This window comes from Gorilla gorilla, chromosome 1 (assembly GCF_029281585.2).
Source record: "Gorilla gorilla gorilla isolate KB3781 chromosome 1, NHGRI_mGorGor1-v2.1_pri, whole genome shotgun sequence".
Classification (NCBI taxonomy): Eukaryota; Metazoa; Chordata; class Mammalia; order Primates; family Hominidae; genus Gorilla; species Gorilla gorilla.
Window position 1 is genome coordinate 16,574,048 of NC_073224.2, and position 20,812 is coordinate 16,594,859.

At 67.1% G+C, this 20,812-nt stretch overlaps 9 non-coding genes across 9 annotated transcripts; all 9 read right to left on the bottom strand.

Moving 5' to 3' along the window:
• Window positions 1–981: 981 nt before the first annotated feature.
• On the bottom strand, window positions 982–1,100 carry LOC129529878 (5S ribosomal RNA). Its single transcript, XR_008675393.1, has one exon. It is a non-coding gene; the product is annotated as a 5S ribosomal RNA (ribosomal RNA).
• Window positions 1,101–3,227: 2,127 nt separating this feature from the next.
• On the bottom strand, window positions 3,228–3,346 carry LOC129529877 (5S ribosomal RNA). The gene has a single exon (XR_008675392.1). It is a non-coding gene; the product is annotated as a 5S ribosomal RNA (ribosomal RNA).
• A 2,127-nt stretch (window positions 3,347–5,473) lies between these two features.
• Window positions 5,474–5,592, bottom strand: LOC129529875 (5S ribosomal RNA). Its single transcript, XR_008675391.1, has one exon. It is a non-coding gene; the product is annotated as a 5S ribosomal RNA (ribosomal RNA).
• Window positions 5,593–7,719: 2,127 nt separating this feature from the next.
• LOC129529957 (5S ribosomal RNA) lies at window positions 7,720–7,838 on the bottom strand. Its single transcript, XR_008675479.1, has one exon. It is a non-coding gene; the product is annotated as a 5S ribosomal RNA (ribosomal RNA).
• Window positions 7,839–9,965: 2,127 nt separating this feature from the next.
• Window positions 9,966–10,084, bottom strand: LOC129529872 (5S ribosomal RNA). Its single transcript, XR_008675387.1, has one exon. It is a non-coding gene; the product is annotated as a 5S ribosomal RNA (ribosomal RNA).
• Window positions 10,085–12,211: 2,127 nt separating this feature from the next.
• LOC129529871 (5S ribosomal RNA) lies at window positions 12,212–12,330 on the bottom strand. Its single transcript, XR_008675386.1, has one exon. It is a non-coding gene; the product is annotated as a 5S ribosomal RNA (ribosomal RNA).
• A 2,125-nt stretch (window positions 12,331–14,455) lies between these two features.
• LOC129529870 (5S ribosomal RNA) lies at window positions 14,456–14,574 on the bottom strand. Its single transcript, XR_008675385.1, has one exon. It is a non-coding gene; the product is annotated as a 5S ribosomal RNA (ribosomal RNA).
• A 2,127-nt stretch (window positions 14,575–16,701) lies between these two features.
• On the bottom strand, window positions 16,702–16,820 carry LOC129529869 (5S ribosomal RNA). Its single transcript, XR_008675383.1, has one exon. It is a non-coding gene; the product is annotated as a 5S ribosomal RNA (ribosomal RNA).
• A 2,125-nt stretch (window positions 16,821–18,945) lies between these two features.
• LOC129529858 (5S ribosomal RNA) lies at window positions 18,946–19,064 on the bottom strand. The gene has a single exon (XR_008675376.1). It is a non-coding gene; the product is annotated as a 5S ribosomal RNA (ribosomal RNA).
• Between the last annotated feature and the right edge of the window lie 1,748 nt (window positions 19,065–20,812).

Consider the following 20,812-nt stretch of genomic DNA (forward strand, 5'->3'; position numbering starts at 1 on the left):
CTCCTGCCTTTCTTGGCACCTCCCTGTGCTCTGGGTGCCTTGCGGCGGGCCCCGAGATTTGCAGAGCGCGCCCGCCCGTTTGGCGGGAGCCGTGGCACCGGGCGGGCCCGGAGGCCTGGGTCTCTGGCGTGTCCTCGGGACTGGAGTCGTGGACACGAAGTCGGGGGCATTGGGAATCCCGGGTGCACAGGGACTGTTTTCCTGGTGGCTGGCGAAGCAATGTCCTTCCCCCGGGTAAAGCAGCCCATGCGTTCTGGAGCCGAGGTCTTGGTTGGCGTCCGTGGCACCCGCTGCCCCTGCCCGCCCCTTGCCCCGGTTTGGAAGGGTGCGACGACGGCGCCCGATGGGTGAATTGAATGGCCTGGGCGTTCCGGGAGCGGGAAGGCACCGCGAACGGACGGGACCCCGCGGCTGCGACTTTGGGGTCCGGCCCCCTGCCCTCCCAGGCTGGAGCCGGGCGCCTGGCGGGGCGGCGGCGAGGCGGAAGCGGTGGGACGCTGCTGCCCGGCGTGCAGTAGGGGCGGACCCCCAGGAGGAGGACCCCGGCTGCGGCGGGGGTGTAGGTGGGCGGTAAAGGGGGAGCAGAGTCAGGGGAGGTTGGGAAGCATGGCGACTGTAGGGGGAAGGGAGGCAGCGGGGAAGCCAAAAAAGCCTGCAGCAGGCCGTGCGGGCGCGGTGGCTCCCGCCTGTAATCCCAGCACTCTGGGAGGCAGAGGCGGGTGGATCACGAGGTCAGGAGCTCGAGACCATCCCGGCTAACAGGGTGAAACCCCGTCTCTAGGAAAAAGAGAAAAAATTAGCCGGGCGAGGTGGCGGGCGCCTGTAGGCCCAGCTACTCGGGAGGCTGAGGCCGGAGAATGGCGTGAACCCGGGAGGCGGAGCTTGCAGTGAGCCGAGATGGCGCCACTGCACTCCAGCCTGGGCGACAGAGCGAGACTCCGTCTGGAAGAAAAGGAAAGAAAAGCAGAAAGCCAAAGAAAAAGCCTACAGCACCCGGTATTCCCAGGCGGTCTCCCATCCAAGTACTAACCAGGCCCGACCCTGCTTAGCTTCCGAGATCAGACGAGATCGGGCGCGTTCAGGGTGGTATGGCCGTAGACGCCCGAGGAGGCGCCTGGCTGCCCCAAGAGCCCAGCCGGGCCGTGCCCGCCGGATTGCAGCCGTCACCGCCGGCCCGGGGCCGCGGGGCTCGGATCGGGGACCCCCGAGCCGCTGGCCCGCGGCCTTCCCCCGGCTCCCGTGCTCCCGAGGTTCCACCACATCGGGCCCGCTGGGAGCAGGGAGTGCTCCGAGGCGTCAGGGCCCAGGGCCCACCATCCTGGGACGCCCTCCGTTCCTCCGCCCTGTGGCGGACGCAGCGTTTTGGATCCCTCGCCGCACAGGGGCTCCTGCGAGGCCCCCTCTTGCCCCACCCACCCCGAGCCGTCAGTGCTGGCCAAAGGCCAACAGCCGGCCTAGCCACGCGGTGCCTTTCTCTCACAACGCCCCCACCACGGTCGCTGGTCTCGACCAAGACCCGGCCGGGGGGCAAGAGGGCGTGGGGTGTAGCCTGTCGTGGGGTGGCCCCGTTTTGCGCCGGGCTGGCACTAGGGGCGGCGGCCTGATCTCGGGTGAGAGGGCCTGAGAGAAACCCAGACACACCCCACCACCAGCAGGAGCAAATCCACTCCCCCACACACAGACACACCCGGGCGTGCTCGCACGCGCGCTCGGGGACACACACACACACAGAAACACACACACACTGACACACACACACAGAGACACACACACACAGACACACGCACACCCACACACACGCGCACGCACACACACACGCGGCTTGAAGGAGAGCAAGGACGAGATCGATGGAGAGATAGAAACCGAGTGAGGGAGAGAGACAGCGATCGACAGAGAGAGGGGAGGGCGAGAGGGAAGGAGACAGACAGGCTGAGAAAGAGAGAGGGACAGAGAAAGAGAGAGAGAGACAGAGAGACGGAGGGAAAACGGCAGAAGTAGCGCGAGGTCCACGGGGAAACCTAGAAGAGAGAGGCGGAGGGAGCTAGAGAGCGAGAGCGATAGAGACTGAGAGAGGAAGCGCCCGGCTCCGTTAGGCAGCGCCCTCTTGAGCAGGTCGGGATAGGGTGGAGGGGGCTTGGGCTGCGCCAGAACACGGGGGCCAGGCGGTCCGTGCGAGAGGACCGACGGAGCGCTGAGACGGGCTTTTTCTTGGATGAATTGCTTGCTTTGGAGGTGGGTTTCGTAGGCTCCTGCCTTTCTTGGCACCTCCCTGTGCTCTGGGTGCCTTGCGGCGGGCCCCGAGATTTGCAGAGCGCGCCCGCCCGTTTGGCGGGAGCCGTGGCACCGGGCGGGCCCGGAGGCCTGGGTCTCTGGCGTGTCCTCGGGACTGGAGTCGTGGACGCGAAGTCGGGGGCATTGGGAATCCCGGGTGCACAGGGACTGTTTTCCTGGTGGCTGGCGAAGCAATGTCCTTCCCCCGGGTAAAGCAGCCCATGCGTTCTGGAGCCGAGGTCTTGGTTGGCGTCCGTGGCACCCGCTGCCCCTGCCCGCCCCTTGCCCCGGTTTGGAAGGGTGCGACGACGGCGCCCGATGGGTGAATTGAATGGCCTGGGCGTTCCGGGAGCGGGAAGGCACCGCGAACGGACGGGACCCCGCGGCTGCGACTTTGGGGTCCGGCCCCCTGCCCTCCCAGGCTGGAGCCGGGCGCCTGGCGGGGCGGCGGCGAGGCGGAAGCGGTGGGACGCTGCTGCCCGGCGTGCAGTAGGGGCGGACCCCCAGGAGGAGGACCCCGGCTGCGGCGGGGGTGTAGGTGGGCGGTAAAGGGGGAGCAGAGTCAGGGGAGGTTGGGAAGCATGGCGACTGTAGGGGGAAGGGAGGCAGCGGGGAAGCCAAAAAAGCCTGCAGCAGGCCGTGCGGGCGCGGTGGCTCCCGTCTGTTATCCCAGCACTCTGGGAGGCAGAGGCGGGTGGATCACGAGGTCAGGAGCTCGAGACCATCCCGGCTAACAGGGTGAAACCCCGTCTCTAGGAAAAAGAGAAAAAATTAGCCGGGCGAGGTGGCGGGCGCCTGTAGGCCCAGCTACTCGGGAGGCTGAGGCCGGAGAATGGCGTGAACCCGGGAGGCGGAGCTTGCAGTGAGCCGAGATGGCGCCACTGCACTCCAGCCTGGGCGACAGAGCGAGACTCCGTCTGGAAGAAAAGGAAAGAAAAGCAGAAAGCCAAAGAAAAAGCCTACAGCACCCGGTATTCCCAGGCGGTCTCCCATCCAAGTACTAACCAGGCCCGACCCTGCTTAGCTTCCGAGATCAGACGAGATCGGGCGCGTTCAGGGTGGTATGGCCGTAGACGCCCGAGGAGGCGCCTGGCTGCCCCAAGAGCCCGGCCGGGCCGTGCCCGCCGGATTGCGGCCGTCACCGCCGGCCCGGGGCCGCGGGGCTCGGATCGGGGACCCCCGAGCCGCTGGCCCGCGGCCTTCCCCCGGCTCCCGTGCTCCCGAGGTTCCACCACATCGGGCCCGCTGGGAGCAGGGAGTGCTCCGAGGCGTCAGGGCCCAGGGCCCACCATCCTGGGACGCCCTCCGTTCCTCCGCCCTGTGGCGGACGCAGCGTTTTGGATCCCTCGCCGCACAGGGGCTCCTGCGAGGCCCCCTCTTGCCCCACCCACCCCGAGCCGTCAGTGCTGGCCAAAGGCCAACAGCCGGCCTAGCCGCGCGGTGCCTTTCTCTCACAACGCCCCCACCACGGTCGCTGGTCTCGACCAAGACCCGGCCGGGGGGCAAGAGGGCGTGGGGTGTAGCCGGTCGTGGGGTGGCCCCGTTTTGCGCCGGGCTGGCACTAGGGGCGGCGGCCTGATCTCGGGTGAGAGGGCCTGAGAGAAACCCAGACACACCCCACCACCAGCAGGAGCAAATCCACTCCCCCACACACAGACACACCCGGGCGCGCTCGCACGCGCGCTCGCGGACACACACACACACAGAAACACACACACACTGACACACACACACAGAGACACACACACACAGACACACGCACACCCACACACACGCGCACGCACACACACACGCGGCTTGAAGGAGAGCAAGGACGAGATCGATGGAGAGATAGAAACCGAGTGAGGGAGAGAGACAGCGATCGACAGAGAGAGGGGAGGGCGAGAGGGAAGGAGACAGACAGGCTGAGAAAGAGAGAGGGACAGAGAAAGAGAGAGAGAGACAGAGAGACGGAGGGAAAACGGCAGAAGTAGCGCGAGGTCCACGGGGAAACCTAGAAGAGAGAGGCGGAGGGAGCTAGAGAGCGAGAGCGATAGAGACTGAGAGAGGAAGCGCCCGGCTCCGTTAGGCAGCGCCCTCTTGAGCAGGTCGGGATAGGGTGGAGGGGGCTTGGGCTGCGCCAGAACACGGGGGCCAGGCGGTCCGTGCGAGAGGACCGACGGAGCGCTGAGACGGGCTTTTTCTTGGATGAATTGCTTGCTTTGGAGGTGGGTTTCGTAGGCTCCTGCCTTTCTTGGCACCTCCCTGTGCTCTGGGTGCCTTGCGGCGGGCCCCGAGATTTGCAGAGCGCGCCCGCCCGTTTGGCGGGAGCCGTGGCACCGGGCGGGCCCGGAGGCCTGGGTCTCTGGCGTGTCCTCGGGACTGGAGTCGTGGATGCGAAGTCGGGGGCATTGGGAATCCCGGGTGCACAGGGACTGTTTTCCTGGTGGCTGGCGAAGCAATGTCCTTCCCCCGGGTAAAGCAGCCCATGCGTTCTGGAGCCGAGGTCTTGGTTGGCGTCCGTGGCACCCGCTGCCCCTGCCCGCCCCTTGCCCCGGTTTGGAAGGGTGCGACGACGGCGCCCGATGGGTGAATTGAATGGCCTGGGCGTTCCGGGAGCGGGAAGGCACCGCGAACGGACGGGACCCCGCGGCTGCGACTTTGGGGTCCGGCCCCCTGCCCTCCCAGGCTGGAGCCGGGCGCCTGGCGGGGCGGCGGCGAGGCGGAAGCGGTGGGACGCTGCTGCCCGGCGTGCAGTAGGGGCGGACCCCCAGGAGGAGGACCCCGGCTGCGGCGGGGGTGTAGGTGGGCGGTAAAGGGGGAGCAGAGTCAGGGGAGGTTGGGAAGCATGGCGACTGTAGGGGGAAGGGAGGCAGCGGGGAAGCCAAAAAAGCCTGCAGCAGGCCGTGCGGGCGCGGTGGCTCCCGCCTGTAATCCCAGCACTCTGGGAGGCAGAGGCGGGTGGATCACGAGGTCAGGAGCTCGAGACCATCCCGGCTAACAGGGTGAAACCCCGTCTCTAGGAAAAAGAGAAAAAATTAGCCGGGCGAGGTGGCGGGCGCCTGTAGGCCCAGCTACTCGGGAGGCTGAGGCCGGAGAATGGCGTGAACCCGGGAGGCGGAGCTTGCAGTGAGCCGAGATGGCGCCACTGCACTCCAGCCTGGGCGACAGAGCGAGACTCCGTCTGGAAGAAAAGGAAAGAAAAGCAGAAAGCCAAAGAAAAAGCCTACAGCACCCGGTATTCCCAGGCGGTCTCCCATCCAAGTACTAACCAGGCCCGACCCTGCTTAGCTTCCGAGATCAGACGAGATCGGGCGCGTTCAGGGTGGTATGGCCGTAGACGCCCGAGGAGGCGCCTGGCTGCCCCAAGAGCCCGGCCGGGCCGTGCCCGCCGGATTGCGGCCGTCACCGCCGGCCCGGGGCCGCGGGGCTCGGATCGGGGACCCCTGAGCCGCTGGCCCGCGGCCTTCCCCCGGCTCCCGTGCTCCCGAGGTTCCACCACATCGGGCCCGCTGGGAGCAGGGAGTGCTCCGAGGCGTCAGGGCCCAGGGCCCACCATCCTGGGACGCCCTCCGTTCCTCCGCCCTGTGGCGGACGCAGCGTTTTGGATCCCTCGCCGCACAGGGGCTCCTGCGAGGCCCCCTCTTGCCCCACCCACCCCGAGCCGTCAGTGCTGGCCAAAGGCCAACAGCCGGCCTAGCCGCGCGGTGCCTTTCTCTCACAACGCCCCCACCACGGTCGCTGGTCTCGACCAAGACCCGGCCGGGGGGCAAGAGGGCGTGGGGTGTAGCCGGTCGTGGGGTGGCCCCGTTTTGCGCCGGGCTGGCACTAGGGGCGGCGGCCTGATCTCGGGTGAGAGGGCCTGAGAGAAACCCAGACACACCCCACCACCAGCAGGAGCAAATCCACTCCCCCACACACAGACACACCCGGGCGCGCTCGCACGCGCGCTCGCGGACACACACACACACAGAAACACACACACACTGACACACACACACAGAGACACACACACACAGACACACGCACACCCACACACACGCGCACGCACACACACACGCGGCTTGAAGGAGAGCAAGGACGAGATCGATGGAGAGATAGAAACCGAGTGAGGGAGAGAGACAGCGATCGACAGAGAGAGGGGAGGGCGAGAGGGAAGGAGACAGACAGGCTGAGAAAGAGAGAGGGACAGAGAAAGAGAGAGAGAGACAGAGAGACGGAGGGAAAACGGCAGAAGTAGCGCGAGGTCCACGGGGAAACCTAGAAGAGAGAGGCGGAGGGAGCTAGAGAGCGAGAGCGATAGAGACTGAGAGAGGAAGCGCCCGGCTCCGTTAGGCAGCGCCCTCTTGAGCAGGTCGGGATAGGGTGGAGGGGGCTTGGGCTGCGCCAGAACACGGGGGCCAGGCGGTCCGTGCGAGAGGACCGACGGAGCGCTGAGACGGGCTTTTTCTTGGATGAATTGCTTGCTTTGGAGGTGGGTTTCGTAGGCTCCTGCCTTTCTTGGCACCTCCCTGTGCTCTGGGTGCCTTGCGGCGGGCCCCGAGATTTGCAGAGCGCGCCCGCCCGTTTGGCGGGAGCCGTGGCACCGGGCGGGCCCGGAGGCCTGGGTCTCTGGCGTGTCCTCGGGACTGGAGTCGTGGATGCGAAGTCGGGGGCATTGGGAATCCCGGGTGCACAGGGACTGTTTTCCTGGTGGCTGGCGAAGCAATGTCCTTCCCCCGGGTAAAGCAGCCCATGCGTTCTGGAGCCGAGGTCTTGGTTGGCGTCCGTGGCACCCGCTGCCCCTGCCCGCCCCTTGCCCCGGTTTGGAAGGGTGCGACGACGGCGCCCGATGGGTGAATTGAATGGCCTGGGCGTTCCGGGAGCGGGAAGGCACCGCGAACGGACGGGACCCCGCGGCTGCGACTTTGGGGTCCGGCCCCCTGCCCTCCCAGGCTGGAGCCGGGCGCCTGGCGGGGCGGCGGCGAGGCGGAAGCGGTGGGACGCTGCTGCCCGGCGTGCAGTAGGGGCGGACCCCCAGGAGGAGGACCCCGGCTGCGGCGGGGGTGTAGGTGGGCGGTAAAGGGGGAGCAGAGTCAGGGGAGGTTGGGAAGCATGGCGACTGTAGGGGGAAGGGAGGCAGCGGGGAAGCCAAAAAAGCCTGCAGCAGGCCGTGCGGGCGCGGTGGCTCCCGCCTGTAATCCCAGCACTCTGGGAGGCAGAGGCGGGTGGATCACGAGGTCAGGAGCTCGAGACCATCCCAGCTAACAGGGTGAAACCCCGTCTCTAGGAAAAAGAGAAAAAATTAGCCGGGCGAGGTGGCGGGCGCCTGTAGGCCCAGCTACTCGGGAGGCTGAGGCCGGAGAATGGCGTGAACCCGGGAGGCGGAGCTTGCAGTGAGCCGAGATGGCGCCACTGCACTCCAGCCTGGGCGACAGAGCGAGACTCCGTCTGGAAGAAAAGGAAAGAAAAGCAGAAAGCCAAAGAAAAAGCCTACAGCACCCGGTATTCCCAGGCGGTCTCCCATCCAAGTACTAACCAGGCCCGACCCTGCTTAGCTTCCGCGATCAGACGAGATCGGGCGCGTTCAGGGTGGTATGGCCGTAGACGCCCGAGGAGGCGCCTGGCTGCCCCAAGAGCCCGGCCGGGCCGTGCCCGCCGGATTGCGGCCGTCACCGCCGGCCCGGGGCCGCGGGGCTCGGATCGGGGACCCCCGAGCCGCTGGCCCGCGGCCTTCCCCCGGCTCCCGTGCTCCCGAGGTTCCACCACATCGGGCCCGCTGGGAGCAGGGAGTGCTCCGAGGCGTCAGGGCCCAGGGCCCACCATCCTGGGACGCCCTCCGTTCCTCCGCCCTGTGGCGGACGCAGCGTTTTGGATCCCTCGCCGCACAGGGGCTCCTGCGAGGCCCCCTCTTGCCCCACCCACCCAGAGCCGTGAGTGCTGGCCAAAGGCCAACAGCCGGCCCAGCCGCGCGGGGCTTTTCTCTCACAACGCCCCCACCACGGTCGCTGGTCTCGACCAAGACCCGGCCGGGGGGCAAGAGGGCGTGGGGTGTAGCCGGTCGTGGGGTGGCCCCGTTTTGCGCCGGGCTGGCACTAGGGGCGGCGGCCTGATCTCGGGTGAGAGGGCCTGAGAGAAACCCAGACACACCCCACCACCAGCAGGAGCAAATCCACTCCCCCACACACAGACACACCCGGGCGCGCTCGCACGCGCGCTCGCGGACACACACACACACAGAAACACACACACACTGACACACACACACAGAGACACACACACACAGACACACGCACACCCACACACACGCGCACGCACACACACACGCGGCTTGAAGGAGAGCAAGGACGAGATCGATGGAGAGATAGAAACCGAGTGAGGGAGAGAGACAGCGATCGACAGAGAGAGGGGAGGGCGAGAGGGAAGGAGACAGACAGGCTGAGAAAGAGAGAGGGACAGAGAAAGAGAGAGAGAGACAGAGAGACGGAGGGAAAACGGCAGAAGTAGCGCGAGGTCCACGGGGAAACCTAGAAGAGAGAGGCGGAGGGAGCTAGAGAGCGAGAGCGATAGAGACTGAGAGAGGAAGCGCCCGGCTCCGTTAGGCAGCGCCCTCTTGAGCAGGTCGGGATAGGGTGGAGGGGGCTTGGGCTGCGCCAGAACACGGGGGCCAGGCGGTCCGTGCGAGAGGACCGACGGAGCGCTGAGACGGGCTTTTTCTTGGATGAATTGCTTGCTTTGGAGGTGGGTTTCGTAGGCTCCTGCCTTTCTTGGCACCTCCCTGTGCTCTGGGTGCCTTGCGGCGGGCCCCGAGATTTGCAGAGCGCGCCCGCCCGTTTGGCGGGAGCCGTGGCACCGGGCGGGCCCGGAGGCCTGGGTCTCTGGCGTGTCCTCGGGACTGGAGTCGTGGACGCGAAGTCGGGGGCATTGGGAATCCCGGGTGCACAGGGACTGTTTTCCTGGTGGCTGGCGAAGCAATGTCCTTCCCCCGGGTAAAGCAGCCCATGCGTTCTGGAGCCGAGGTCTTGGTTGGCGTCCGTGGCACCCGCTGCCCCTGCCCGCCCCTTGCCCCGGTTTGGAAGGGTGCGACGACGGCGCCCGATGGGTGAATTGAATGGCCTGGGCGTTCCGGGAGCGGGAAGGCACCGCGAACGGACGGGACCCCGCGGCTGCGACTTTGGGGTCCGGCCCCCTGCCCTCCCAGGCTGGAGCCGGGCGCCTGGCGGGGCGGCGGCGAGGCGGAAGCGGTGGGACGCTGCTGCCCGGCGTGCAGTAGGGGCGGACCCCCAGGAGGAGGACCCCGGCTGCGGCGGGGGTGTAGGTGGGCGGTAAAGGGGGAGCAGAGTCAGGGGAGGTTGGGAAGCATGGCGACTGTAGGGGGAAGGGAGGCAGCGGGGAAGCCAAAAAAGCCTGCAGCAGGCCGTGCGGGCGCGGTGGCTCCCGCCTGTAATCCCAGCACTCTGGGAGGCAGAGGCGGGTGGATCACGAGGTCAGGAGCTCGAGACCATCCCGGCTAACAGGGTGAAACCCCGTCTCTAGGAAAAAGAGAAAAAATTAGCCGGGCGAGGTGGCGGGCGCCTGTAGGCCCAGCTACTCGGGAGGCTGAGGCCGGAGAATGGCGTGAACCCGGGAGGCGGAGCTTGCAGTGAGCCGAGATGGCGCCACTGCACTCCAGCCTGGGCGACAGAGCGAGACTCCGTCTGGAAGAAAAGGAAAGAAAAGCAGAAAGCCAAAGAAAAAGCCTACAGCACCCGGTATTCCCAGGCGGTCTCCCATCCAAGTACTAACCAGGCCCGACCCTGCTTAGCTTCCGAGATCAGACGAGATCGGGCGCGTTCAGGGTGGTATGGCCGTAGACGCCCGAGGAGGCGCCTGGCTGCCCCAAGAGCCCGGCCGGGCCGTGCCCGCCGGATTGCGGCCGTCACCGCCGGCCCGGGGCCGCGGGGCTCGGATCGGGGACCCCCGAGCCGCTGGCCCGCGGCCTTCCCCCGGCTCCCGTGCTCCCGAGGTTCCACCACATCGGGCCCGCTGGGAGCAGGGAGTGCTCCGAGGCGTCAGGGCCCAGGGCCCACCATCCTGGGACGCCCTCCGTTCCTCCGCCCTGTGGCGGACGCAGCGTTTTGGATCCCTCGCCGCACAGGGGCTCCTGCGAGGCCCCCTCTTGCCCCACCCACCCCGAGCCGTCAGTGCTGGCCAAAGGCCAACAGCCGGCCTAGCCGCGCGGTGCCTTTCTCTCACAACGCCCCCACCACGGTCGCTGGTCTCGACCAAGACCCGGCCGGGGGGCAAGAGGGCGTGGGGTGTAGCCTGTCGTGGGGTGGCCCCGTTTTGCGCCGGGCTGGCACTAGGGGCGGCGGCCTGATCTCGGGTGAGAGGGCCTGAGAGAAACCCAGACACACCCCACCACCAGCAGGAGCAAATGCACTCCCCCACACACAGACACACCCGGGCGTGCTCGCACGCGCGCTCGGGGACACACACACACACAGAAACACACACACACTGACACACACACACAGAGACACACACACACAGACACACGCACACCCACACACACGCGCACGCACACACACACGCGGCTTGAAGGAGAGCAAGGACGAGATCGATGGAGAGATAGAAACCGAGTGAGGGAGAGAGACAGCGATCGACAGAGAGAGGGGAGGGCGAGAGGGAAGGAGACAGACAGGCTGAGAAAGAGAGAGGGACAGAGAAAGAGAGAGAGAGACAGAGAGACGGAGGGAAAACGGCAGAAGTAGCGCGAGGTCCACGGGGAAACCTAGAAGAGAGAGGCGGAGGGAGCTAGAGAGCGAGAGCGATAGAGACTGAGAGAGGAAGCGCCCGGCTCCGTTAGGCAGCGCCCTCTTGAGCAGGTCGGGATAGGGTGGAGGGGGCTTGGGCTGCGCCAGAACACGGGGGCCAGGCGGTCCGTGCGAGAGGACCGACGGAGCGCTGAGACGGGCTTTTTCTTGGATGAATTGCTTGCTTTGGAGGTGGGTTTCGTAGGCTCCTGCCTTTCTTGGCACCTCCCTGTGCTCTGGGTGCCTTGCGGCGGGCCCCGAGATTTGCAGAGCGCGCCCGCCCGTTTGGCGGGAGCCGTGGCACCGGGCGGGCCCGGAGGCCTGGGTCTCTGGCGTGTCCTCGGGACTGGAGTCGTGGACACGAAGTCGGGGGCATTGGGAATCCCGGGTGCACAGGGACTGTTTTCCTGGTGGCTGGCGAAGCAATGTCCTTCCCCCGGGTAAAGCAGCCCATGCGTTCTGGAGCCGAGGTCTTGGTTGGCGTCCGTGGCACCCGCTGCCCCTGCCCGCCCCTTGCCCCGGTTTGGAAGGGTGCGACGACGGCGCCCGATGGGTGAATTGAATGGCCTGGGCGTTCCGGGAGCGGGAAGGCACCGCGAACGGACGGGACCCCGCGGCTGCGACTTTGGGGTCCGGCCCCCTGCCCTCCCAGGCTGGAGCCGGGCGCCTGGCGGGGCGGCGGCGAGGCGGAAGCGGTGGGACGCTGCTGCCCGGCGTGCAGTAGGGGCGGACCCCCAGGAGGAGGACCCCGGCTGCGGCGGGGGTGTAGGTGGGCGGTAAAGGGGGAGCAGAGTCAGGGGAGGTTGGGAAGCATGGCGACTGTAGGGGGAAGGGAGGCAGCGGGGAAGCCAAAAAAGCCTGCAGCAGGCCGTGCGGGCGCGGTGGCTCCCGCCTGTAATCCCAGCACTCTGGGAGGCAGAGGCGGGTGGATCACGAGGTCAGGAGCTCGAGACCATCCCGGCTAACAGGGTGAAACCCCGTCTCTAGGAAAAAGAGAAAAAATTAGCCGGGCGAGGTGGCGGGCGCCTGTAGGCCCAGCTACTCGGGAGGCTGAGGCCGGAGAATGGCGTGAACCCGGGAGGCGGAGCTTGCAGTGAGCCGAGATGGCGCCACTGCACTCCAGCCTGGGCGACAGAGCGAGACTCCGTCTGGAAGAAAAGGAAAGAAAAGCAGAAAGCCAAAGAAAAAGCCTACAGCACCCGGTATTCCCAGGCGGTCTCCCATCCAAGTACTAACCAGGCCCGACCCTGCTTAGCTTCCGAGATCAGACGAGATCGGGCGCGTTCAGGGTGGTATGGCCGTAGACGCCCGAGGAGGCGCCTGGCTGCCCCAAGAGCCCGGCCGGGCCGTGCCCGCCGGATTGCAGCCGTCACCGCCGGCCCGGGGCCGCGGGGCTCGGATCGGGGACCCCGAGCCGCTGGCCCGCGGCCTTCCCCCGGCTCCCGTGCTCCCGAGGTTCCACCACATCGGGCCCGCTGGGAGCAGGGAGTGCTCCGAGGCGTCAGGGCCCAGGGCCCACCATCCTGGGACGCCCTCCGTTCCTCCGCCCTGTGGCGGACGCAGCGTTTTGGATCCCTCGCCGCACAGGGGCTCCTGCGAGGCCCCCTCTTGCCCCACCCACCCAGAGCCGTCAGTGCTGGCCAAAGGCCAACAGCCGGCCTAGCCGCGCGGTGCCTTTCTCTCACAACGCCCCCACCACGGTCGCTGGTCTCGACCAAGACCCGGCCGGGGGGCAAGAGGGCGTGGGGTGTAGCCGGTCGTGGGGTGGCCCCGTTTTGCGCCGGGCTGGCACTAGGGGCGGCGGCCTGATCTCGGGTGAGAGGGCCTGAGAGAAACCCAGACACACCCCACCACCAGCAGGAGCAAATCCACTCCCCCACACACAGACACACCCGGGCGCGCTCGCACGCGCGCTCGCGGACACACACACACACAGAAACACACACACACTGACACACACACACAGAGACACACACACACAGACACACGCACACCCACACACACGCGCACGCACACACACACGCGGCTTGAAGGAGAGCAAGGACGAGATCGATGGAGAGATAGAAACCGAGTGAGGGAGAGAGACAGCGATCGACAGAGAGAGGGGAGGGCGAGAGGGAAGGAGACAGACAGGCTGAGAAAGAGAGAGGGACAGAGAAAGAGAGAGAGAGACAGAGAGACGGAGGGAAAACGGCAGAAGTAGCGCGAGGTCCACGGGGAAACCTAGAAGAGAGAGGCGGAGGGAGCTAGAGAGCGAGAGCGATAGAGACTGAGAGAGGAAGCGCCCGGCTCCGTTAGGCAGCGCCCTCTTGAGCAGGTCGGGATAGGGTGGAGGGGGCTTGGGCTGCGCCAGAACACGGGGGCCAGGCGGTCCGTGCGAGAGGACCGACGGAGCGCTGAGACGGGCTTTTTCTTGGATGAATTGCTTGCTTTGGAGGTGGGTTTCGTAGGCTCCTGCCTTTCTTGGCACCTCCCTGTGCTCTGGGTGCCTTGCGGCGGGCCCCGAGATTTGCAGAGCGCGCCCGCCCGTTTGGCGGGAGCCGTGGCACCGGGCGGGCCCGGAGGCCTGGGTCTCTGGCGTGTCCTCGGGACTGGAGTCGTGGACACGAAGTCGGGGGCATTGGGAATCCCGGGTGCACAGGGACTGTTTTCCTGGTGGCGGGCGAAGCAATGTCCTTCCCCCGGGTAAAGCAGCCCATGCGTTCTGGAGCCGAGGTCTTGGTTGGCGTCCGTGGCACCCGCTGCCCCTGCCCGCCCCTTGCCCCGGTTTGGAAGGGTGCGACGACGGCGCCCGATGGGTGAATTGAATGGCCTGGGCGTTCCGGGAGCGGGAAGGCACCGCGAACGGACGGGACCCCGCGGCTGCGACTTTGGGGTCCGGCCCCCTGCCCTCCCAGGCTGGAGCCGGGCGCCTGGCGGGGCGGCGGCGAGGCGGAAGCGGTGGGACGCTGCTGCCCGGCGTGCAGTAGGGCGGACCCCCAGGAGGAGGACCCCGGCTGCGGCGGGGGTGTAGGTGGGCGGTAAAGGGGGAGCAGAGTCAGGGGAGGTTGGGAAGCATGGCGACTGTAGGGGGAAGGGAGGCAGCGGGGAAGCCAAAAAAGCCTGCAGCAGGCCGTGCGGGCGCGGTGGCTCCCGCCTGTAATCCCAGCACTCTGGGAGGCAGAGGCGGGTGGATCACGAGGTCAGGAGCTCGAGACCATCCCGGCTAACAGGGTGAAACCCCGTCTCTAGGAAAAAGAGAAAAAATTAGCCGGGCGAGGTGGCGGGCGCCTGTAGGCCCAGCTACTCGGGAGGCTGAGGCCGGAGAATGGCGTGAACCCGGGAGGCGGAGCTTGCAGTGAGCCGAGATGGCGCCACTGCACTCCAGCCTGGGCGACAGAGCGAGACTCCGTCTGGAAGAAAAGGAAAGAAAAGCAGAAAGCTAAAGAAAAAGCCTACAGCACCCGGTATTCCCAGGCGGTCTCCCATCCAAGTACTAACCAGGCCCGACCCTGCTTAGCTTCCGAGATCAGACGAGATCGGGCGCGTTCAGGGTGGTATGGCCGTAGACGCCCGAGGAGGCGCCTGGCTGCCCCAAGAGCCCGGCCGGGCCGTGCCCGCCGGATTGCGGCCGTCACCGCCGGCCCGGGGCCGCGGGGCTCGGATCGGGGACCCCCGAGCCGCTGGCCCGCGGCCTTCCCCCGGCTCCCGTGCTCCCGAGGTTCCACCACATCGGGCCCGCTGGGAGCAGGGAGTGCTCCGAGGCGTCAGGGCCCAGGGCCCACCATCCTGGGACGCCCTCCGTTCCTCCGCCCTGTGGCGGACGCAGCGTTTTGGATCCCTCGCCGCACAGGGGCTCCTGCGAGGCCCCCTCTTGCCCCACCCACCCAGAGCCGTGAGTGCTGGCCAAAGGCCAACAGCCGGCCCAGCCGCGCGGGGCTTTTCTCTCACAACGCCCCCACCACGGTCGCTGGTCTCGACCAAGACCCGGCCGGGGGGCAAGAGGGCGTGGGGTGTAGCCGGTCGTGGGGTGGCCCCGTTTTGCGCCGGGCTGGCACTAGGGGCGGCGGCCTGATCTCGGGTGAGAGGGCCTGAGAGAAACCCAGACACACCCCACCACCAGCAGGAGCAAATCCACTCCCCCACACACAGACACACCCGGGCGTGCTCGAACGCGCGCTCGGGGACACACACACACACAGAAACACACACACACTGACACACACACACAGAGACACACACACACAGACACACGCACACCCACACACACGCGCACGCACACACACACGCGGCTTGAAGGAGAGCAAGGACGAGATCGATGGAGAGATAGAAACCGAGTGAGGGAGAGAGACAGCGATCGACAGAGAGAGGGGAGGGCGAGAGGGAAGGAGACAGACAGGCTGAGAAAGAGAGAGGGACAGAGAAAGAGAGAGAGAGACAGAGAGACGGAGGGAAAACGGCAGAAGTAGCGCGAGGTCCACGGGGAAACCTAGAAGAGAGAGGCGGAGGGAGCTAGAGAGCGAGAGCGATAGAGACTGAGAGAGGAAGCGCCCGGCTCCGTTAGGCAGCGCCCTCTTGAGCAGGTCGGGATAGGGTGGAGGGGGCTTGGGCTGCGCCAGAACACGGGGGCCAGGCGGTCCGTGCGAGAGGACCGACGGAGCGCTGAGACGGGCTTTTTCTTGGATGAATTGCTTGCTTTGGAGGTGGGTTTCGTAGGCTCCTGCCTTTCTTGGCACCTCCCTGTGCTCTGGGTGCCTTGCGGCGGGCCCCGAGATTTGCAGAGCGCGCCCGCCCGTTTGGCGGGAGCCGTGGCACCGGGCGGGCCCGGAGGCCTGGGTCTCTGGCGTGTCCTCGGGACTGGAGTCGTGGACACGAAGTCGGGGGCATTGGGAATCCCGGGTGCACAGGGACTGTTTTCCTGGTGGCTGGCGAAGCAATGTCCTTCCCCCGGGTAAAGCAGCCCATGCGTTCTGGAGCCGAGGTCTTGGTTGGCGTCCGTGGCACCCGCTGCCCCTGCCCGCCCCTTGCCCCGGTTTGGAAGGGTGCGACGACGGCGCCCGATGGGTGAATTGAATGGCCTGGGCGTTCCGGGAGCGGGAAGGCACCGCGAACGGACGGGACCCCGCGGCTGCGACTTTGGGGTCCGGCCCCCTGCCCTCCCAGGCTGGAGCCGGGCGCCTGGCGGGGCGGCGGCGAGGCGGAAGCGGTGGGACGCTGCTGCCCGGCGTGCAGTAGGGGCGGACCCCCAGGAGGAGGACCCCGGCTGCGGCGGGGGTGTAGGTGGGCGGTAAAGGGGGAGCAGAGTCAGGGGAGGTTGGGAAGCATGGCGACTGTAGGGGGAAGGGAGGCAGCGGGGAAGCCAAAAAAGCCTGCAGCAGGCCGTGCGGGCGCGGTGGCTCCCGCCTGTAATCCCAGCACTCTGGGAGGCAGAGGCGGGTGGATCACGAGGTCAGGAGCTCGAGACCATCCCGGCTAACAGGGTGAAACCCCGTCTCTAGGAAAAAGAGAAAAAATTAGCCGGGCGAGGTGGCGGGCGCCTGTAGGCCCAGCTACTCGGGAGGCTGAGGCCGGAGAATGGCGTGAACCCGGGAGGCGGAGCTTGCAGTGAGCCGAGATGGCGCCACTGCACTCCAGCCTGGGCGACAGAGCGAGACTCCGTCTGGAAGAAAAGGAAAGAAAAGCAGAAAGCCAAAGAAAAAGCCTACAGCACCCGGTATTCCCAGGCGGTCTCCCATCCAAGTACTAACCAGGCCCGACCCTGCTTAGCTTCCGAGATCAGACGAGATCGGGCGCGTTCAGGGTGGTATGGCCGTAGACGCCCGAGGAGGCGCCTGGCTGCCCCAAGAGCCCGGCCGGGCCGTGCCCGCCGGATTGCAGCCGTCACCGCCGGCCCGGGGCCGCGGGGCTCGGATCGGGGCCCCCGAGCCGCTGGCCCGCGGCCTTCCCCCGGCTCCCGTGCTCCCGAGGTTCCACCACATCGGGCCCGCTGGGAGCAGGGAGTGCTCCGAGGCGTCAGGGCCCAGGGCCCACGATCCTGTGACGCCCTCCGTTCCTCCGCCCTGTGGCGGAGGCAGCGTTTTGGATCCCTCGCCGCACAGGGGCTCCTGCGAGGCCCCCTCTTGCCCCACCCACCCAGAGCCGTGAGTGCTGGCCAAAGGCCAACAGCCGGCCTAGCCGCGCGGTGCCTTTCTCTCACAACGCCCCCACCACGGTCGCTGGTCTCGACCAAGACCCGGCCGGGGGGCAAGAGGGCGTGGGGTGTAGCCGGTCGTGGGGTGGCCCCGTTTTGCGCCGGGCTGGCACTAGGGGCGGCGGCCTGATCTCGGGTGAGAGGGCCTGAGAGAAACCCAGACACACCCCACCACCAGCAGGAGCAAATCCACTCCCCCACACACAGACACACCCGGGCGCGCTCGCACGCGCGCTCGCGGACACACACACACACAGAAACACACACACACTGACACACACACACAGAGACACACACACACAGACACACGCACACCCACACACACGCGCACGCACACACACACGCGGCTTGAAGGAGAGCAAGGACGAGATCGATGGAGAGATAGAAACCGAGTGAGGGAGAGAGACAGCGATCGACAGAGAGAGGGGAGGGCGAGAGGGAAGGAGACAGACAGGCTGAGAAAGAGAGAGGGACAGAGAAAGAGAGAGAGAGACAGAGAGACGGAGGGAAAACGGCAGAAGTAGCGCGAGGTCCACGGGGAAACCTAGAAGAGAGAGGCGGAGGGAGCTAGAGAGCGAGAGCGATAGAGACTGAGAGAGGAAGCGCCCGGCTCCGTTAGGCAGCGCCCTCTTGAGCAGGTCGGGATAGGGTGGAGGGGGCTTGGGCTGCGCCAGAACACGGGGGCCAGGCGGTCCGTGCGAGAGGACCGACGGAGCGCTGAGACGGGCTTTTTCTTGGATGAATTGCTTGCTTTGGAGGTGGGTTTCGTAGGCTCCTGCCTTTCTTGGCACCTCCCTGTGCTCTGGGTGCCTTGCGGCGGGCCCCGAGATTTGCAGAGCGCGCCCGCCCGTTTGGCGGGAGCCGTGGCACCGGGCGGGCCCGGAGGCCTGGGTCTCTGGCGTGTCCTCGGGACTGGAGTCGTGGACACGAAGTCGGGGGCATTGGGAATCCCGGGTGCACAGGGACTGTTTTCCTGGTGGCGGGCGAAGCAATGTCCTTCCCCCGGGTAAAGCAGCCCATGCGTTCTGGAGCCGAGGTCTTGGTTGGCGTCCGTGGCACCCGCTGCCCCTGCCCGCCCCTTGCCCCGGTTTGGAAGGGTGCGACGACGGCGCCCGATGGGTGAATTGAATGGCCTGGGCGTTCCGGGAGCGGGAAGGCACCGCGAACGGACGGGACCCCGCGGCTGCGACTTTGGGGTCCGGCCCCCTGCCCTCCCAGGCTGGAGCCGGGCGCCTGGCGGGGCGGCGGCGAGGCGGAAGCGGTGGGACGCTGCTGCCCGGCGTGCAGTAGGGCGGACCCCCAGGAGGAGGACCCCGGCTGCGGCGGGGGTGTAGGTGGGCGGTAAAGGGGGAGCAGAGTCAGGGGAGGTTGGGAAGCATGGCGACTGTAGGGGGAAGGGAGGCAGCGGGGAAGCCAAAAAAGCCTGCAGCAGGCCGTGCGGGCGCGGTGGCTCCCGCCTGTAATCCCAGCACTCTGGGAGGCAGAGGCGGGTGGATCACGAGGTCAGGAGCTCGAGACCATCCCGGCTAACAGGGTGAAACCCCGTCTCTAGGAAAAAGAGAAAAAATTAGCCGGGCGAGGTGGCGGGCGCCTGTAGGCCCAGCTACTCGGGAGGCTGAGGCCGGAGAATGGCGTGAACCCGGGAGGCGGAGCTTGCAGTGAGCCGAGATGGCGCCACTGCACTCCAGCCTGGGCGACAGAGCGAGACTCCGTCTGGAAGAAAAGGAAAGAAAAGCAGAAAGCTAAAGAAAAAGCCTACAGCACCCGGTATTCCCAGGCGGTCTCCCATCCAAGTACTAACCAGGCCCGACCCTGCTTAGCTTCCGAGATCAGACGAGATCGGGCGCGTTCAGGGTGGTATGGCCGTAGACGCCTGAGGAGGCGCCTGGCTGCCCCAAGAGCCCGGCCGGGCCATGCCCGCCGGATTGCGGCCGTCACCGCCGGCCCGGGGCCGCGGGGCTCGGATCGGGGACCCCCGAGCCGCTGGCCCGCGGCCTTCCCCCGGCTCCCGTGCTCCCGAGGTTCCACCACATCGGGCCCGCTGGGAGCAGGGAGTGCTCCGAGGCGTCAGGGCCCAGGGCCCACCATCCTGGGACGCCCTCCGTTCCTCCGCCCTGTGGCGGACGCAGCGTTTTGGATCCCTCGCCGCACAGGGGCTCCTGCGAGGCCCCCTCTTGCCCCACCCACCCAGAGCCGTGAGTGCTGGCCAAAGGCCAACAGCCGGCCCAGCCGCGCGGGGCTTTTCTCTCACAACGCCCCCACCACGGTCGCTGGTCTCGACCAAGACCCGGCCGGGGGGCAAGAGGGCGTGGGGTGTAGCCGGTCGTGGGGTGGCCCCGTTTTGCGCCGGGCTGGCACTAGGGGCGGCGGCCTGATCTCGGGTGAGAGGGCCTGAGAGAAACCCAGACACACCCCACCACCAGCAGGAGCAAATCCACTCCCCCACACACAGACACACCCGGGCGCGCTCGCACGCGCGCTCGCGGACACACACACACACAGAAACACACACACACTGACACACACACACAGAGACACACACACACAGACACACGCACACCCACACACACGCGCACGCACACACACACGCGGCTTGAAGGAGAGCAAGGACGAGATCGATGGAGAGATAGAAACCGAGTGAGGGAGAGAGACAGCGATCGACAGAGAGAGGGGAGGGCGAGAGGGAAGGAGACAGACAGGCTGAGAAAGAGAGAGGGACAGAGAAAGAGAGAGAGAGACAGAGAGACGGAGGGAAAACGGCAGAAGTAGCGCGAGGTCCACGGGGAAACCTAGAAGAGAGAGGCGGAGGGAGCTAGAGAGCGAGAGCGATAGAGACTGAGAGAGGAAGCGCCCGGCTCCGTTAGGCAGCGCCCTCTTGAGCAGGTCGGGATAGGGTGGAGGGGGCTTGGGCTGCGCCAGAACACGGGGGTCAGGCGGTCCGTGCGAGAGGACCGACGGAGCGCTGAGACGGGCTTTTTCTTGGATGAATTGCTTGCTTTGGAGGTGGGTTTCGTAGGCTCCTGCCTTTCTTGGCACCTCCCTGTGCTCTGGGTGCCTTGCGGCGGGCCCCGAGATTTGCAGAGCGCGCCCGCCCGTTTGGCGGGAGCCGTGGCACCGGGCGGGCCCGGAGGCCTGGGTCTCTGGCGTGTCCTCGGGACTGGAGTCGTGGACACGAAGTCGGGGGCATTGGGAATCCCGGGTGCACAGGGACTGTTTTCCTGGTGGCTGGCGAAGCAATGTCCTTCCCCCGGGTAAAGCAGCCCATGCGTTCTGGAGCCGAGGTCTTGGTTGGCGTCCGTGGCACCCGCTGCCCCTGCCCGCCCCTTGCCCCGGTTTGGAAGGGTGCGACGACGGCGCCCGATGGGTGAATTGAATGGCCTGGGCGTTCCGGGAGCGGGAAGGCACCGCGAACGGACGGGACCCCGCGGCTGCGACTTTGGGGTCCGGCCCCCTGCCCTCCCAGGCTGGAGCCGGGCGCCTGGCGGGGCGGCGGCGAGGCGGAAGCGGTGGGACGCTGCTGCCCGGCGTGCAGTAGGGGCGGACCCCCAGGAGGAGGACCCCGGCTGCGGCGGGGGTGTAGGTGGGCGGTAAAGGGGGAGCAGAGTCAGGGGAGGTTGGG